General features: G+C 41.0%; 1 long non-coding RNA gene and 1 other non-coding gene across 2 annotated transcripts in view; both read right to left on the bottom strand.

The window, feature by feature from the left end:
- Positions 1–9661: 9661 nt before the first annotated feature.
- LOC138930542 (uncharacterized) overlaps positions 9662–16785 on the bottom strand; it is a 154567-nt gene continuing 147443 nt past the window's right edge. Inside the window, exon 3 of the long non-coding RNA XR_011446221.1 lies at positions 9662–12036. This is a non-coding gene — a long non-coding RNA (uncharacterized lncRNA). The remainder of the gene's footprint in view (positions 12037–16785) is intronic.
- TRNAW-CCA (transfer RNA tryptophan (anticodon CCA)) lies at positions 13110–13181 on the bottom strand. Its single transcript has one exon. It is a non-coding gene; the product is annotated as a tRNA-Trp (tRNA).

Genomic DNA, 16785 nt, shown 5'->3' with positions numbered 1-16785 from the left:
ATGCAAAAGCAAGAAAGTTTTTATTACCAAGCTCGAGCAAGGCTCCCACTGATACCAACACAGCGGCTATAGGGAGGAGCCCCAGGTTTTGGATTACTTTGCTTATATAGGGAGTATACATGGAAAAAAAAGGATTTCTAGGTAGGGGAACGTCTGATTGGTCACTTTCTTTCAAAGCGTTGTGTGTTGGTTCTTGATTGGTCCCTATTGTCTAGGTAGACCACAAGTTCCTGAGTGTTAAGTCAGGAGATTTTGGTCTGGGGTCCAATTGGCTCGTGGGCGGTGGGGTGAGGTCAGGGGATTTCCAAAGGCTCTTTTCCCAGAAACTTACAAAATGGAGTTTTTCTGTTAACAAAATGGAATAGCTTAGATTCTTCAGCTACAGAGAACTCTCTGTGTCACCTTCTCAGATGGGACTGTCTCTCACTCCAGTGGTTTGATTGCAGCCTTCTTGCCCCCACAGGAATTGATGCACAACTCTTAGCCGGCTTGGCAGAAACGTCATTCTCCTTTCTAGTGGGGATCTCCTTGCTTGATAGGTATTTACTCTAGCAAAGAAAGGGTGACAAGCTGACTACCAGATGCTCTCATAGGTTGGATATGAATCACACGTGGATCTTATTTCAGCAGCACGGTCAGCTAACTCTGGAGAGTTGAGGATTTTTTTTTATTTTCACTCTTCAGAAAAGCATTTTTTGCTTAAATAAAATAAAAGAAAAGAAAAAAAGAGAAAGCTCTGTATTTGTATCAACAGGGCCAGCTTTCAACAAAGCTGAGAGTTGTTTGAGAAGTGTGTCATTGACGGGTTTTCATTCTCCCTTTCCATTTCTCTCCTCTCTCCCTCATTCCAGAATCCCATGGTTTATTCCCACACATCCTTCATCTTTGTTCACTTTTTTTTAAACCTAATATTCAGGCTTATACATTTTAATATGTGGTCCCTATAAGACATGCTTTCCCAAATAGCTTGGCAGCTGATGGGGGAAATCCGAGATAGGAATTGTGCCCACTATGGGAGCTCCTGGGGCTTCCCTGGTGACTCAGATGGTAAAGAATTCACCTCTAATTCGGGAGACCTGGATTCAGTCCCTGGGTTGCGAAGATCCCCTGGAAGAGTGCATGGCAATCCACTCCAGTATTCTTGTCTGGAGAATCCTCATGGACAGAGGAGCCTGGCAGGCTAAAGGCCATGTGGTCGCAAAAAAGAATTGGACACGACTGAGTGAATAAGCACAGAACAGCACAGCAGGGAGCCCCTGGGTCTGGGAGGTCCCTCATATAACCTCATGTGTTGCCCACTCAGCCAAAACAATGTGAGTTTTGGACTCCCAAAGCAAATCTCATCCTAAGCCCTCCAGCTTCAATCCCTGGCTCCACCTCACTTCTTTTCTTTTCAATCCAAGTGCAATGTGTAGAATGAAACCAGAAGAATAAAATAAATCACCTACTGTTAGGCCTGAGAGGAGAATAAAGAAGGGCAGGGTGGACATTGTTTGTTAATTAGCATTTCCTGAGAGAATACTATGAAACTGGAAATGCTCTTGGCACTTTCTCACTCCCTACCTTATTTAACCCTTCAGCATTCCTAGGAGGTGAGTACTTTCATCCTGATTTTCCTGATGGGGGAACTGAGGCTCAAAGCAGTTATGAAGTGGCAGAGCCAGTGTCTGCAGGCCAAATCCATACCCTGGGCCACCGGACATACCTGCTTCAGTGTATCTTACAAAATGCCTGCCAATCTTACAACTCATCTGTATCTCTTGAACAGTCCTCTATGCCAAATGCTGTGCTGGGACTGGGTCTATTACCAGAATAACTTGAATCAGCCCCAGGTAATCAAGCATCCCCGTTTTCTCAAGATGTAGGGTGTTGAGTGCTAAAACTTTCACTGCTAAGAACAGAGCTCTGCCTTCAAATCCTTTGCAGTAACATTCCTTCCCGACTCTGGTTCAATGCCATCATGTATTAATAGATAACTAAAATCGGCTATGGTCCAATGTCATCGTGTATTAATAGATAACTAAAATCAGCTATGGTCAGAGGATTTATTCCACAGAAATCACTAAGCTCTACAAATTAGGGCCTTGTTTTCTTTCCCAAGAGAACTCATTGTTAAGCGTTTATTGGCACACCATCACCTACAGTCTAGTAGGAAATACATCTGAGTGGATATGTGGAATCTATATCTAGCACAGTACCTGATGCACTGTAATAACAGGAGCTAATGTGTATTGAGAGTTTACAAAGCACTGTTCTGAGTGCTTTAGCTAGATTAACTTCTTTAATCCAGTTTTTACAACAACCATATGAAGTCAGAACTATTGTTATCCCTGTTTTACAGATGAGGAAACTGAGGCACAGAAAGCTTAATTAAGTTGCCCAGAGTCATACAGCTACTAGGGCTTCCCAGGTGGCGCTAGTGGAAAAGAATCCACCTGCCAATGCAGGAGACGCAGGTTCAATCCCTGGGTCAGGAAGATCCACTGGAGGAGGGCATGAAAACCCACTCTGGTATTCTTGCCCAGAGAATGCCATGGACAGAGGAGCCTGGCAGGCTACAGTCCATGTGGGCACAAAGAGTCAGACACAACTGTGCAACTGAACACATACAGCTACTAAATGAGCAAAGCCCCAACTCAAACACAAGTATGCCTGGTTGTAAATCTGTACTGAAGTTAGCCTGTGAAGACAGAAGATCCAGGATGAATAGAGTAAAGGTGTCGGATCCAGGTAGGCCCTTGAGACAGAGACAATGAGCCAGTTTTGTGAGATGGTGTTGAAAGACACACATATACACCCATTACTTAAAACAGTGCATGGGGCATTCTAAGTGCGATATCAAGTATTTGGGTTATTTATTATTGTTGTTGTGTCGGGGTCTGAAGAGGAAGGGAGCTCAGAGTTGAAGTCCATGGTAACAGTGACACAGGGCACGCGGATCTCTTCCTACTGGAGCATAGTTGTTGCTGCAAGAACATGTTGAAGACTGCTAGCTTGGAGTGAGGACAAAAAAAGGTCATGCAGGTTGTGTTTTGGGCATTGAATGAGCTACAGAGATCTACTGGAGTAGCTTCTTGGGCCTGAGTTTGTATCTCTTTGATACGACAATATTAAAATCTCTTGAACCCATTAAAACCCAAAGTCCTCTTTCATCCTAAGAACTCCACAGCCATTCCTCAAAGCTCTGGACCTGCTGGGTATACCATATTATTTCCAGTAACTAGCCTCAAATGTCTTAGGCCAGTAACTAGCCTCAAATGTCCTAGGCCAGAGGTTTTGACTCCCTGCTAATTCAGCTTCTCAGAGAGAACTCCCTTTGGCCCTTTACTTCTGCTGGCCGGAACACCATATTTCATCTCCTTTCATTATGAAAATGCATATTCTTCCCTTTACTTCTCTATTCTGCAGCCAGGGTTGTTTGTACCCCCTGGGACCTAACTCATTTGTCACCTAAATACTTGGGACCTGAGGTGTTTGGGAAGGATAAGTGCTGCCTTCTCATGAATGTGATGAGAGATCACCCCAGTACTCAGGACTCATTTGTCTGTCAGGCATGTAACTCTTAGAACCCAATACCCAGGCTGTGTGAATGTCTGCAGCAGCCAGTGTGTGGGAGGGTTTCACCCAGCCTCCTAATGCCTACAAAAGCTCTGCTGCTCCTTGTGAGAAAGGAAACAGGCTAAGTCATCTCTGCCAGGATTCCTGCTGCTGTAGTACACTTACTCCTCTGATTGTTGACCTCTCAGAGCGTGGACTGCCCTTACGGAGTCCTATGACTTGGACGGAAAGAGCAAGAGGTGGAGCCAGACTTTCCTTCACCAATCTAGAACCTTGACTAGTTTGAAAGTTTTGTTCAGCTCTTGCGCCTGTGTGATGCCTGATCCATTGTTTATATAGCCCAACAATTGACAGTTTGGGTTCCAGAGGTAGACTGTGGATTCAAATCCTGGCTCCACCACACCCTGGCTTTGCGTCTTTGGGTCGGTTATGTAACTTTTCTGTGGTTCCATTGTAACAGGGATAAAATGAACATAATCAGAATAATGGCAAATAGGAATACAGTGAGAAATAAATGTGATCATCCATGTAAACATCTTAGAGTGATGCCTGAGTATATAATAAGTACTCAATAAATATTAACTAGCATTGTTTATTATTGTTTTTATTATCTTACCCAGGGGATAGAAAACTTTTTCTTCTGTGAAGGGCCAGATAGGAAATACTTTAGACTTTGCAGGCCAAGAGAAAATGAAAGAATATTATTATCTAGCTTCATCATAAGCATCATAAGCACTTGTGATGTACTTTCATCATAAGAAAGTAAAATGATTCCCACAAATTTTTATTGAAAAAACTCTAAATACAATAATGATTGGGTGTGATTTTTGATAATATGTGCAAAGTCACTTCAGTTGTATCTGACTCTTTGCAACCTTATATACTGTAGCCCACCAGGCTCCTCTGTCCTTGGGATTTCCCAAGTAAGAACACTGGAATGGGTTGCCATTCCCTTCTCCAGGGGGTCTTCCTGACCCAGGGATTGAACCTGAGTCTTTTGTGTCTCCTTCATTGGCAAGTGGGTTCTTTACCACTAGCACCACCTGGGAAGCCCATTTTGATAATATAAACCAGCTAATGAGAAAAATGGAAAACTTTTTTAAAAATAACATTTCACTTAATTTGGTTTTGAGTTAGCATTCCTGCTGCTACTGCTAAGTCGCTTCAGTCGTGTCCAACTCTGTGCCACCCCATAGATGGCAGTCAACCAGGCTCTGTTATCCCTGGGATTCTCCAGACAAGAATACTGGAGCGGGCTGCCATTGCCTTCTCCAACCTGCCATTAAATCAATTGCAAATGCTTATCTGTAAAAACGAATTTTAGGGAATTCCCTGGCAGTCTAGTATTAGGACTGGGTGCTTTCATTGGAGTGGGCCCAGGCTCAATCCCTGATTGGGGAACTAAGATCCCACAAGCAACCCGGCATGGCCAAAGTGGGGGGGGGGCTATTCTTAGTTCATGGGCTAAAGAAAACCAAAGAGTGGCTTGATTTTGACTCATGAGTCTTAGTTTGCTTACTTTGGATATTATAAACCTCATCAACAGAATGTTTGTTATCTACCTGGAGGATATCCCTAATTTATTACCATGATCTGACCTTGAAAGAATCCAAAGTCTGGACAGTTCTGGGTCATCTAAAGTAGCACCACCTGAGAAGACCTTGAAAAACCCAGAGGTGACTTTCTTAAACGAAGGCCTAGACACCCCAGTCATTTACATAGTGCCTGACAAAGTGCCAGCCCCACCAGATTGGGACCCTCAGGTCATTCAAAGTGGTCTATTGATATCTGAAGTTGATGGAGAATTGCTATTGCCTCTACCCCATTTTACTACACTCACTGGCCTCCAGGTTAACTTTCTCAAAAGAGGAAAATGTTTATCTCGTTCTCATCATTGCCCTAGTTCTCTAGTAGTTGGAGCCACTTTTCATCTCTGACCTCATGCAGGCCTCCTAGACATAACTATTCCCACACTATCCCAACCAATATCATAAAAACAACAATCAATGCCTATCTAACTTAGAACCCTGGCTGCATCACTGTCATTGTGTGTGTGTGTGTGTCTGTGTGTGTGCACTCAGCTGCTCAGTTGTGTCTGACTCTGCTACCCCATGGACTGTAGCCCTCCAAGGCTCTTCTGTCCATGAGATTTCCCAGGCAAGAATACTGGAATAGGTTGCCATCTCCTCTAGGGGATCTTCCTGACCCAGGGATCGATTCCGTGTCTCTTACATCTCCTGCATTGGCAGATGGGTTCTTCACCATTAGTGCCATCTGGGAAGCCCGTTGTGGATATAGTGGTTCACATTTTGAACTGTTACTGACTGTCATTGTATATCAAGCCTTTAGGACAGCTTGGAGGACACCCCATCTAAGTCAATGTCCTTACTAACTCCTTCGGCTCATACTGTGGTCAAAGGCATCCTAGAAATCTTGTTTGTGTGTGTGAGCCACAGCTTGGGGAATTTTCCCAGGCTTTTATTCTGCACTCTGTTTAACAGCAACAACTAACATTCATTGCAAACTTACTGTGTGCCAAACACTATATATGACATGTACTTTGTAGAGACTGCCATTTTTAATTCTCACAAATATGGTATGACTTATGTATCCTTTTTAATCTCTATTTTCACAGATGAGGAAACTGTAGAACTGTAGAAAGGTAAGAAATTCATCCAAGGCCAACTGCTAAGGAAATGGCAAACTCAGAATATAAAGCAAGTTTGATTTAGATGCTCAAGGCCATTCAACTTGTCTGTGGTGAAACTGAGTAATAACCAAGCCCTCTCTGGCTTTTAGGTAATTTCTCCCCTCTCTACTCTGTTACCTACATCACAGCTTCTCCTACCCAGCCTATTTGGCCTGATATTTAGATTTGACTATTTGCCTGGCCTTCATTTCAATTTTTCTCCATAATGTTGCCGCTTGGATGAGCCAACTCTGTTCTATCTTCTGCAGACTGCATTCCAGCCCAGCACTATCCCTGTGGGCAATACAAGTTCCAGTGACAGCACATGCATGCTAAGTCACTCGCTCGTATCCAATTCTTTGTGATATGATGGACCATAGCCTGGCAGGCTCCTCTGTCCATGGAATTCTCCAGGTCAGAATACTGGAGTGGATTGCTATTTCATCGTCAAAGGGATTTTCCTGACCCAGAGATTGAACATGTGTCCCTTATGTCTCCTGCATTGGCAGGTGAGTTCTTTACCACTAGCACCACCTGGGAAGCCCAATGACAGCACACTCCGGTCTAAATCCAGTTGCTCCAGAGCTCTACTTATCTGGAAGGAGAAATCCAACATTACTTCAGAAAAAAATGGAGTAAGAGGGAGAAATGGAGGCAGCCTCACCCTGGTAGGTTCTTCCACAGACTTTGGTTATCCAGACCCAAGAAAAATAATAACTGATGGTAATCCCATCCTCCAAGCACTGGGATAAATGCTTTGCACAAATTATTTCATTTAAATCCTCATGGATGTTCACTGAATGTATTGTGGTAACCGTTTCATGGAGTAAGCAAGACACTATGCTGTACCCTTTAAACTTATACAGTGCTGCAGGTCAATTATATCTCTACAAAACTGGTAGAATATATAAAAGTCCTCATAACAGTCCTTTATGTTTTAGTACTATTGTCATTCACATCTTTAAAGATGTGGAGACTAATGTTTGAAGAAATTAAGTGACTTGTCTAATTTCAAAGAGCTAGGTTTGGGATTCAGGTCTCTTGGATTCCAAGCCCCACACCACCACACTCTACAATTAGCTTACATGATCCAGAGCAGGCTGTAGATGGATGCCTACTCATGGCTACACCTGGCTGAGATCCAACACTGATAGGCACAGAATATCGTAACTGCCTATTCTCTGAGAGGGAACAATTATATTTCCTAGCTGGAGAAGCTCACATACAAGTATTTCTCTTGTACCATGAACCAGCTCTGATGGCCACTGTGATCCATTCAAGTCAAGATCTTGAACATGATTTTTAGTAAGGCTCCATCACTGACAAGACATCTCCAACATGTCATCACTTGTGATAGCTGCTTCTAAGTCGAGGAGTAGACTAGGAGATCCAAAAGTCTTCTGCCTCCACTTCAGATCTCCAAACACCCCTAGGATCTCAAACATCTCACAGTCAGCTATTTCTAGCATATTCCCTTTTTGTAACTTCACAAAATCCTCAGAGTGGCAGATGCCCTAGGGAAAAAATCAATCATGTATTTAGCACCAGCTCCCTATCTATTTCAGCTGTGTTTATTTTGTTTATCAAAATAATCTTCTGGTTCCAAATTATCCAGCTATATGGTCTTTGGTTACTGCTGTCAATAATCATCCCAATTTTGGAGGACCCCATTCAAGGTCCTTCACGTTTGTATCTGTGAATTATTTACTGCTTGTAGATGTAGAAGTGAGGTTGAAAACATCAACCAAGTGCTATCTAAAGGAGTACCTCTGCTCTTACATCTTTTACTGGCAACATACTAGCTTCCCTCCTTACTATTCTCCAGTAACCTCAAAACTTATCACATTCATCCAGCCAGAAATACTTATTTTTGCAGTAATTATGACTTTTATATTCACTGCCTTCCTCACTCTCCCATACTATGTAGGACATAAGAAGCTGTAATTTACCAGCATTTTGAAGGTCAGGACATGAAGCATACTGGACAATTGTGGGTCCTTGAATAGAACGTCACCATGGGAGACAATCACACATACAAAAACACCACCATATGGGGGCACTCAAGGTAATGAACATTACTGACACAATAGGTTTCCAGCTAACCCCTTTATGTGAATCTATCTATCCCATTTACCCCCATTCCTTGCTATATCCCATCCACTGAAACTTCACCTCTATATCAGTGGCTGGGTCCTGAGATTCAAGGAAAGCAAAGTCAAGGACCAAGAGAGATAGGATAGTGGCCAATGGGCAGCAGTGCCCCGTGACACCCTCCTATATACTTACCTATGAGGTGATCTTGAGAGTCCTCAGAAAGATGCATTGGTGATAGTTGTTCACAGAGTGGTGACTATGGGTTAAATAGGCAACTGGGTTCATTGATCAGGGTTTGGTCTACCAAGCACTAACGGGTCCTGAGTATACCCTATCCTCAGTTAAGTGGCAGGGTACACTGGCTCCCTTTTGACAAGCTGGGCCACCATATTTCTCAGATTAGTTAGGAGGCCAAGTACTTTCTGAACTTGCAAGAAGTATAAACCTTACTCATCCACGTCTATAGGCATACAGGACATAATTTATTGTTGCTGTTCAGTTGCTCAGTCATGTCTGACTCTTTGTTACCTCATGGATGGCACCACACCAGGCTTCCCTGTCCTTCACTATCTCATGGAGCTTGCTCAAACTCATACCCATTGAGCTGGTGATGCCATCCAACCATCTCATCCTCTGTCATCCCATTCTCCTCCCACTTTCAATCTTTCCCAGCATCAGGGTCTTTTCCAATGAGTCAGCTCTTTGCATCAGGTGGCCAAAGGACTGGAGCTTCAACTTCAGGATCAGTCCTTCCAATGAATATTCAGGATTGATTTCCTTTAGGACTGACTGGTTTGATTTCCTTGCAGTCCAAGGGACTCTCAAGAGTCTTCTCAAACACCACAGTTTGAAAGCATCAATTCTTCAGTGCTCAACCTTCTTTATGGTCCAACTTTCACATCCACACATGACTACTGGAAAAACCATTAGTTCAGTTCAGTTCAGTCACTCAGTTGTGTCTGACTCTGAGACGCAAAGGACTGCAGCATGCCAGGCTTCCCTGTCCATCATCAACTCCCGGAGTTTACGCAAACTCATGTCCGTTGAGTCAGTGATGCCATCCAACCATCTCATCCTCTGTCGTCCCCTTCTCCTCCCACCTTCAATCTTTCCCAGCAGCAGGTTCTTTTCAAATGAGTCAATTCTTCGCATCAAGTGGCCAAAGTGTTGGAGTTTCAGCTTCAACATCAGTCCTTCCAATGAATATTCAGTTCTGATTCCCTTTAGAATTGACTGGTTAGATCTTCTCACAGTCCAAGGGAATAGCTTTGACTACATGGACCTTTGCAGCAAAATGATATCTCTGCTTTTTATTTAAAATTTTTTTTATTATTATCATTATTTTACTTTACAATACTGTATTGGTTTTGCCATATATCAACATGAATCCTCCACGGGTTCAGGAGTGGGAACTTACGTACATCTCTGCTTTTTAATATGCTGTCTAGGTTGGTCACAACTTTTCTTCCAAGGAGCAAGTGTCTTCTATGGCTGCAGTCACCAGCCACAGTGATTTTGGAGTGCAAAAAAATAAAGCTTGTCACTATTTTCATTGTTACACCAACTATTTGCTGTGAATGATGGGACAAGATGCCATGATCTTCATTTTTTGAAGGTTGAGTTTTAAGCCAGCTTTTTGACTCTCCTCTTTTACCTTCATCAAGAGGCTCTTTAGTTCCTCTTCACTTTCTGCCATAGGGTGATGTCATCTGCATATCTGATATGCAATATTATTGATATTTCTCCCAGCAATCTTGATTCTGTCTTGTGCTTCATCCAGCCTGGCATTTTGCATGATGTACTCTGCATAGAAGTTAAATAAGCAGGGTGACAATATACTGCCTTGACGTACTTCTTTCCCAATTTGGAACCAGTCTGTTGCTCCCTGTTTGGTTCTCACTGTTGCTACTTGACCAGCATACATGTTTCATGGGAGGCAGGTAAGGTGGTCTGGTATTCCCATCTCTTTAAGAAATTTCTACAGTTTATTGTGATCCACACAGTCAAAGGCTTTGGTGTAGTCAATGAAGCAGAAATACATGTTTTTCTGGAATTCTCTTGTTTTTTTTTTTGTTTTTTTTTTTTAAATGATCCAACAGATGTTGGTAATATGATCTCTGGTTCCTCTGCCTTGTCTAAATCCAGCTTGTATATCTGGAAGTTCTTGGTTCATATACTGTTGAAGCTTCACTTGGAGGATTTTGAACATTACCTTGCTAAATGAGAAATGAGTGCAATTGTATGGTAGTTAGAACATTCTTTGGCATTACCTTTCTTTGAGACTGGAATGAAAACTGAAACTTTTCCTATTCTGTGGCCACTGCTGAGTTTTCCAAATTTGCTGGCATATCGAGTGGAGCACTTTAACAGCATCATCTTTTAGGGTTTGCAATAGCTCAGCTGGAATTCCATCACCTCCACTAGCTTTGTTTATAGTGATGCTTCCTAAGGCCTACTTAGCTTCACAATCCAGGATGTCTGGCTCCAGGTGAGTGATCACACCATCATGGTCATCTGGATCATTAAGATCTTTTTTGTGGAGTTCTGTATATTCTTGCCACTTCTTAATCTCATCAGCTTCTGTTAGGTCCATACTATTTCTGTTCTTTATTGAAAACATGTTTGCATGAAACGGTGCATTGGTGTCTCTAATTTTCTTGAAGAGATCTCTAGTCTTTCCCATTCTATTGTTTTCCTCTAGTTCTTTACATTGATCACTTAGGAAGGCTTTCTTATCTCTCCTTGCTATTCTTTGAAACTCTATATTCAGATGGGTATATCTTTCCTTTTCTCCTTTGCCTCTGCTTCTCTTCTTTTCTCAGCTGTTTGTAAGGCTTCCTCAGACAATCATTTTGCCTTTTTGCATTTCTTTTTCTTGGGGATAGTTTTGACCACTGTGTCGCATACAATGTTATGAACCTCCATCCATAGTTCTTCAGGCACTCTATCAGATCTAATCCCTTGAATCTGTCTGTCACTTCCACTGTATATTATACAGTAAAGATTTGATTTAGGTAAAGGATTTGATTTAGGTCATACCTGAGTGACCTAAGGGCTTCCCTGATAGCTCAGTTGGTAAAGAATCCACCTGCAATGCAGGAGACCCCAGTTCAATTCCTAGGTCAGGAAGATCCACTGGAGAATGGATAGGCTACCCCACTCCAATATTCTTGGGCTTCCTTTGTGGCTCAGGTGGTAAAGAATTGTGCCTGCAATGTAGGAGACCTGGGAAGATCCCCTGGAGAAGTATTCTGGCCTGCAGAATTCCATGGACTGTATAGTCCATGGGGTCACAAAGAGTTGGACATGACTGAGTGACTTTCACTTTCATACCTGAATGGCCTGGTGGTTTTCCCTACTTTCTTCAATTCAAGAAAAGTAGCTTTCTTTGATTCTCCTGTGAAAGATGACTGAATATCTTCATATATACCAGCATTTGGAGCCCAAAGCTGGGGGCATGAATCTTTATCAAGCTAGGACATGTTCCAACACAGTGACCAAAGCTTTGTCCTAGTAGGTGGTAGGTAAGCATGCAGCCCTGTATCCGTGCCTAAAGAGAAAGTTGCCCTCTAAATACTTCCTGATGTTCTTCTCATAATGTGGAGGGTAGGAAGCAGAGCAACCTAATGAGTTCGCCCCACAAGTCATAGATGGGTAACAGGAGCTGCTTCTTCCTGAAGTTCTTGCTCATGGATCTGGAAGGAAGAAATAACAAAATTATATATAAACAAAAAAAAAACTATCTAAAATAAGTGGTGATGCAAGAGTCTTAGGAAAGCAGTGGAAGTTGAGAGGCAGTGTCAAATGGGAAGAACTAAGAAAGACAAGAGGAAAATCCTAAATTTGGCAGGTGTGGGAAAACCAAATGTGTGGTATCTGAATGACTATCAAAAGCAGGAACCAAGTAACAAAGGACACTGGGACTATACCTGTTCCAGATATCACTTGCATGAATGAGCCAGGTCCCTTTTAATGGGGTCAGATTGACTATCACATTAAAAATTTAAATAACCAACTAACTAAATAATTTTAAATGCACATACTCTCTAGTTCAGCAATTTGATTTCAGAAATTTTTCCTACCAACATATTTGCACAAAGACATAAGTATAAAGATTCCATTGTAGCATTAATTGTATTAGTAATAGACTGAAAGGAATAGAATATGCATCAATACTGCACTAGTTAAATAAATTATGGTACATTCATACAATGTTCATACAATGTAACATTACTTAACCACTAATGAGAATAATGAATCAATTAAAAACTAACCCAAAATTAACACAGACACTCAAATTAGCAAAGACATTAAAACAGTTACTTTAACTGTAGTCCATATGTGGCTCAGATGGTAAAGAATCTGCCTGCAATGCAGGAAACCCAGGTTTGACGCCCTGGGTCGGGAAGACTTCCCCTGGAGAAGGAAATTGTTCCTCACTCCAATATTCTTGCCTGGAGAATTCCATGGACAGAGGAGCCTGGTGGGCTACAATCCCTGGGGCTTCAAAGAGTTGGATATGACTGAGTGACTTACATATATTCACAGTGTCTCATAGAGACATGGAAAAAATTATAAATGACCCAAATAGAACTTTAGAGATGAAAACTATAATGTATAAGATTAAAAACATACTAAATTGGATTCCAGTAGTCATGTACGGATGTGAGAGGGTGAAGTCACTCAGGCGTGTCCAACTCTTTTTGACCCCATGGATTCTCCAGGCAAGAATACTGGAGTGGATTACCATTTCCTTCTCCAGGGGATCTTCCCGACCCAGGGATCGAACCTGGGTCTCCTGCATTGGAGGCAGATGCTTTAACCTCTGAGCCACCAGGGAAGCCCCCACAGATGTGAGAGTTGGGACCATAAAGAAGGCTGAGTGCCAAAGACTTGATGCTTTCAAATGGTGGTGCTGGCAAAGACGCTTGAGTGTCACTTGGATATCAAGGAGATCAAACTAGTCAGTCCTAAAGGAAATCAACCCTGAAAATTCACTGGAAGGACTGATGCTGAAGCTGAAGCTCCAGTCCTTTAGCCATCTGATGCAAAGAGCCAGCTACCTGGAAAAGACCCTGATGCTGAGAAAGATTAAGGACAGGAAGAAAAGGAAGCAACAGAGAATGAGATGGCTGGATGGCATCACTGACTTGATGGACATGTGTTTGAGCAAACTCTGGGGGATTAGTGAAGGACAGGGAAACCTGGTGTGCTACAGTCCATGGGGTCACAAAGACTTGGACATGACTTGGCGACTGAACAACTAAATGGGATTTATGGCAGATTAGACACTGCAGGAGAAAATATCAGTAAACTAAAAAATACAACAATTAAAAACTACCTTTGGAAAACACAGGACAGAAAGAATCAATATAATGAAAGGCACATCAGTGAGCTGTGAAACAAGTTTAGGCAGCCTAATATATGAGTAATTGGAGTCACTGAAGGAGAGCAAGAAAACGTTAGGGAAAATGCTTGAGGAAACAATAGTCAAAAATTTTCCAAACTTGATGAAAACTATAAACCCACAGATTCAGGTAGCTCAGAGACTCTCACAAGCGTGAAACCTGAAGAAAATTATATCAAATGACATCCTAATCAAATTTATCAAAGCCAATGATAAAGAGAACATCTTAAAAGCAGCCAGAGAAAAAAGACAAGTTTATGCACGGAAGATCAAAAATAAGAGTCACAGTAGCTTTTTCATGGAAAATGGTGCAAGTGAGAAGAGAATGAAAATAATATCTTTAAAGTTCTGAAAGGAAATGTGTTAACCTAGTGTTCTATACCCAGGGAAAATACCTTTTAAAAATGAAGATGACAGACAGACTTTCAGACACACAAAGCTTAAGATACTTCACACCATCAACCCCAAACTACAAGAAATATTAAAGGATGTCTTTCAAGTCGAGCAAAAATGATACTAGATGGAAATTTGTATCTATACAAAGGAATAAAAGTGCTGGAAATGATGACTACTTGGGTAAATATATATTTTTCCATAATGATTAAACCTCTTTATAGGATAGCTGATTCTTTAAACAGATAAAATAACAATGAATTGTGAGGTTTCTAAATAAGTAAATAAAGTCTTATAAATAAGACTTTCCTGGTGCCTCAGATGGTAAAGCATCTGCCTACAATGTGGGAGACCTGGGTTCAGTCCCTGGGTCGGGAAGATCTGCTGGAGGAGGAAATGGCAACCCACTTCAGTATACTTGCCTGGAAAATCCCATGGATGGAGGAGCCTGGTAGGCTACAGTCCACGGGGTTGCAAAGAGTCGGACACGACTGAGCGACTTCACTTTCACTTTAAATAAGTAAAAATACGATGTATGACAGTAGCGTAAAGTCTGGGAGGGAAGAAATGGATTTATACTGTTGTTAGGTTCTTATACTACTTGTGAATAAAGTGAAAGTGTTATTCACTCAGTCGTGTCTGACTCTTTGCGACCCCATGGACTGTAGCCTGCCAGGCTCCTCTGTGGTGAAGGGGCATAAATTCACTTGACAGTAGACTGTTAATCACTTACAAATGTTTCTGTAAATCTTGAATCAATCTGTAAAATAACAAAATCTATAGCTAATAAACCAACAAAGAGGATAAAATATGATAATTAAAAATGAAGAATAATCCCAAAAAAGGTAGAAAAAGAGGGAAAGGGAACAAAGAACAGATGAGGCAAAGAGAAAACAAATAGCAAGATGATAGAGTTAGCACCAATGGTCTAATGGTCTAATCTCCCTAATGAAAGGGCAAAGTTTGTCAGATTCAATAAAAATAGTAAGATTCAAATATTGCTGAATTTAATATACAGGTATACCTCAGAGATATTGCACACTTGACTTCATACCACTACAATAAAGCAAATATCACAATGAAGGGAATCACATTAATTTTATGGTTTCTCAGAGCATATAAAAGTTATGTTTAAACTATACTGTAGTCTATAAAGTGTGCAATAGCATTAGGTCTAAAAAAGTACTGTACATACCTTAATTTAAAAATTAAAAACAAAAATTGCAATACCAATATCGAAAATCACTGATCACAGACCACCATAACAAATATAATAATAATGAAAAAGTTTGAAATATCAGGAGAATTGTCAACATATGTTACAGAGATACAAAGTGATCAAATGCTGTTGAAAAAATGGTGCCAATGGATTTGCTCAATGCAGAGTTGCCACAAACATTCCATGTATTAAAAAATGCAATATCTGTGAAGGGCAATAAAACAAAGTACAGTAAAATGAAGTATGCTTTACATACTTTAAATATAAAGACACAAACAAGTGAAAAGTAAAAGGATGACATAAGACACACCATGCTAACCCTAGCCAAAAGAAAGTTGTCACGATTGCATTCATAACAAAGTGAATTTGAAAGAAAAAAAGTATTATCAGTGACAGAGAAGGTCATTTCATAATGATAAGGGGATCAATTCTTCACGAGGACACAACATCCCTAAATGCTTATGCTCCTAAAAAGTACATGAAGTAAAAAGTGGCAGAACAATAAGGAGACATCTGCAACTATAGTTGGTGATTTCAACAACATTCTGTCAATGATTAATAGAGTAAGTAGAGAGAGAATAAGCAATGGTATTGTAGGATTAAACAACAGTATCATCGCACTTGTTTGACACATATAGAACAGTCCACCCAACAACAGCAGATGTCACAAGTGCAGATGGAACATCTATCAAGATAGATCATACTGTTGAACAAAAGAATGTAGTATGTTAGGTGTTCAGTCATGTCCAACTCTGTGTGACCCCATGGACTGTAGCCCACCAGGCTCCTCTGTCCATGGGATTCTCCAGGCAAGAATACTGAAGTGGGTTGCCATTCCCTTCTCCAGGGGATCTTCCCAACCCAGGAATGGAACCCAGGTTGTCTGCATTGTAAGCAGATTCCTTACTGTCTGAGCTACCAGGGAAACCCCTGTTGAACAAAATATCTCAACAAATGTTAAGGTACTCGGGTGATACAATGTATATTCTTTCACCGCAATAGAATTAATTTAGAAATTAATAATAAAAGCATCTAAGAAGTGTTTAAATATATTTAAAAACTGAATAAGATGCTTTTAAATAATCCATAAGTCAAATAAGAGGTCAAAGGGAAATTAGAAAATATTTTGAACTCAGTGAAAATGAAAATATAATGTAGAGAACTTGTGGTATGTAACTAGAAGTAGTTTAGAAAGATCTCAAATCAATGATCTCAGCTTCCACCTTAAAAATTAGAAAAACAAATACAAAGTAATTAGAAGAAAATAAATAATGAAGACTAAGGTATAAATCAATAATATAGGAAATGGAAAGACAATAGAGAAAAGCAATGAAACCAAAGCCGGTTCTTTGAGAAGCAGCCAGTGCTCCTGCATAGGGGCATCTGCCTGTTGTCTGCTTCACTTGCCTCAGTTAGATGCAACTG

Source organism: Ovis canadensis, chromosome X (genome assembly GCF_042477335.2).
Source record: "Ovis canadensis isolate MfBH-ARS-UI-01 breed Bighorn chromosome X, ARS-UI_OviCan_v2, whole genome shotgun sequence".
Taxonomy (NCBI): Eukaryota; Metazoa; Chordata; class Mammalia; order Artiodactyla; family Bovidae; genus Ovis; species Ovis canadensis.
Note: the sequence above shows the minus strand (reverse complement) of the source record. Positions and strands in the feature narration are given on the sequence as shown.